We start from the raw sequence: 3,203 nt of genomic DNA on the forward strand, positions 1-3,203 counted from the left end.
GTTCTCACATAACCCCAAATATACTGAAAAAAATTAAAGCCAAGTCTGACTCTGGAATTTAATTTTGCCATTGAACCGACAAAGCCCTTGCATATCAACCATCAGGAGTAGGCTCATGACTACGAACTTGAGACCTCATACTGGAAATGCTGGCCACTGACAGTTTCCACTGACTACAGTGGAAGATCAGTGGCCCCTTTGGAAACTACTGTGCTGTTTGTGACGTTTCTGGAAGACAAGCTCTGTGGTCAGTAAGTGCTCTAGTGTTCCCAGGCCAACAGCAGTGGAAGAGAAGAGTCAATGGCAGAGGAGTCTCTGCTTTTATAGCAGTGCCCAAGTTGTTCTTCAGGGGCCAATAGCAAGTACTGTGTGACCCTGCATTTGTGATTTCCATAGGCTGTATTATTAGAGACTTCAGTTTGGTGTATGTTTGTGCAGTGTGGGAGCAATAAAGAGCAAAGGCAAGAAATAAAGAGCCTCCGGGTGCTGACATAAAATTAAATCCTGACTTCTCTTTCAAGTTCAAGGTAGGAAAATCACAGCTGTATGTCTTTGTCAAAAATGTGCCCAAGCACTAATATCATCAAGGACAGAAACTTTTACCATGTAATCTTACCACACACTGTATATCATCCAGAGCCTTTGCGGACTTAGGCGTAAAATAAACTACTAACCCTCCTTAAAACATGCCAGCAAGCAGGATTTGGCCCCATTTAAGTAACTTTAGATTACCACTGTCTGATCCCCAGGGAGACCAAAGCTCCCTTCAGGGCAATATCTGATTAGAGGAGAAACAGTTGTTGGCCTCTAGGAAACTGCAAATAATTTTTTGTTCAAACCCACAGGGATTTTTGCAAGGCCTGCTGAGCCAATTTAAACAGGGAGGGGGGAAAATCTGAGAACCCTGCAATGATATTCTCTGCAGTTTTCTAAAACCCAGATCCTGCTCATCCTACTCAGTGAAGCAATCTTGCTGAAGTTAATGAAACCAGTCCCCACCTAGAAGGCAGGCTTCCTGCAGCTCTGCTGCTGCACTGAGAATTGCTCATGGTCTTGGTTGAGTGGAACCGCATCCGTTAGTTTGCAGTTACATCCCCCTCCCTGCTAATACTGACAAGTTCCATTTTTTCAGTTTGTTTTCTTCCCCTCCTTTTTTTTTCCCTTCCTTTCTTCAATGATGTGTTCCAACATCTTTGCCTCCTGCCATAGGCTGAGGTAGGTGAAATGTGGAATAAACATAAGGATATCAGAGAGCTGCACCTGCCTGTAAAATGACATGAATTTAATCAAAACCATTTCTAGTCTCAGGGCTCAGACACACGACTGGTCTTGTTGCTCTTCCCCTAGGCAACTGCTGGTGGTGCATCTAGTGTAGGCTTGGACATATGTTTGACATCACCAGCAGAGCTGTAGGGGGATTGTATTATTTGATTTCTGCTTATGTAGAACTTCCTTCATTTTATGCTCTCGTTGACCCCATGGATTACAGTAAAGCTGTGGCTAACCTGAGACATAAGATCCTGCTTATGCCTCACTTATGCCAAGGTAAATTGAGAGAAACTGGCACAGTTAGTGGAATTACATGGGAGTAACACTGAGTAAAAAGCTCACTAACATTTTTAATGGCTCTACTTTTTGATTAATCACTAACTTTTTATCTAGAGCAATAACAACAACAAAAAAGTCAAGCCTGAAGCAGGAGAATATACGTCCACTGACAGACAAATTATTCTTGCAGAAAATTCAAAATAAGACTTTTTTATATCACGGAAATAAAGCCAAATTAATAGTGGCTTTTATAGCCACTTAAAACATTCACCTGCAGGGAGGTATTTTTGCTGTATCTGCTAAGTGTGGTACCTAAAAATACCCACAATACCTAGAAAGTGAGAAAAAATGAGTCTTTTGCTTCTGATCAGTTTATAATGGTTACATCTAATTCAAAGTGAATCAGCCAAGAAAAGAGTTCAAGGAAGCCAGAACCTTTAATCTAGTTAATTAACAGGGGGATAGCATGTGAAAGCCTTATGTAAAATGAGAAAGCAATCTTATTCTGCTCAGCCTGGCTGCTCATTTGGTAGACGGGCAGAAGTTAACAAGGAACCTTGCAAATTATTTAATTGGCCACAAACTCAGAGTCTGCATCCGCCTTTTGTCCATAGAACTGCACTTTTTTTATGCCTTCCCACAGAAAATGAAGGTGATGCTGCAAGACCTTCCTTCATTTCCACCAGGCTGCCAGAAACCGGCCGCACACAGGTCAGTGGGAAAGCCGCGTTCAGCACTTGTGCCCCGCAGCTGCAGGGGCTGTCACTGCGAGTGCCCGTGACAAGCACGGCAGTGGCAGAGCCTCCACTCCTGACAAGACACTCTCTGTAGGCATCTCATCACAGCCAGTGACGGCTGCTCCACACAGGAACCACTCCCAGCCCTCCTGAAGGGCTGCATTGACTTGGCCAGCGCTCGCCACGTCCCAGCCATGCGAAGGCACTAACAAGCAAATACAGGAAGAATTATGTATTTCCTTAAGGTGAAGAAAAGATCCAGATCTAAATCATTTAGCTCATCCTGAGATATGCAAGGAGGATTGAACCAAACCAGTTAAACGCGGCATTTGCATGGAAATACTAAACTGCAGAACAATGTACATAACTTTGTGACTTGATCCTGAAATGAGGCCTAATGAGGTTTAGGATAGCAAATATGAATGCATTGTTATGTTGTAATAGTACTTGGGGGGTTTGCAATAATTAGTATGAATAATTGGTAACATGATTTAAAAAAAATCTAATCTGTTGTCACCCTTTTTCTTGGTATTCACAGGCTGGACTTGATTTTTCCTCAGTATCAGAGTAAGGAAGCATCACCTCCATTTGTCAGCATTCCACTGTGAGGTCTATGTATGCCACACCTTTTCTACAGAAAGCTACTTGGAATTTCCAGCCCAAGAAAACTGGAATATTCATGTACTTTGTTATTCAACTTTTAAAACTCCCAGTAGAGGAAATAGAGAGTCTCTGCAACATAAATCTCATGTGCTTTCTTTTCACCATGGGGAGAGGCTAAACTAGCCTCCATCTTCAGAAATATTTGCCAAGTAATTATATTTTAATCCTAATTTATTTATGCCTAAATCCAGCAAGGGATTTAAGGATATGCTGATGCTTAACACATGAATTAGCCCATTAATTCCACAGTTAAAC

At 42.1% G+C, this 3,203-nt stretch overlaps 1 long non-coding RNA gene across 1 annotated transcript; it reads left to right on the plus strand.

Annotated features, from left to right (window-relative positions):
• The first annotated feature begins 278 nt into the window (after nt 1-278).
• LOC113952726 lies at nt 279-2,938 on the plus strand. The gene is made up of 3 exons (XR_003529635.1): nt 279-527; nt 2,192-2,259; nt 2,824-2,938. It is a non-coding gene; the product is annotated as an uncharacterized LOC113952726 (long non-coding RNA).
• Nucleotides 2,939-3,203: the final 265 nt, after the last annotated feature.

The sequence above is a fragment of the Corapipo altera genome, unplaced genomic scaffold (genome assembly GCF_003945725.1).
Source record: "Corapipo altera isolate COAL_440 unplaced genomic scaffold, ASM394572v1 98, whole genome shotgun sequence".
Taxonomy (NCBI): Eukaryota; Metazoa; Chordata; class Aves; order Passeriformes; family Pipridae; genus Corapipo; species Corapipo altera.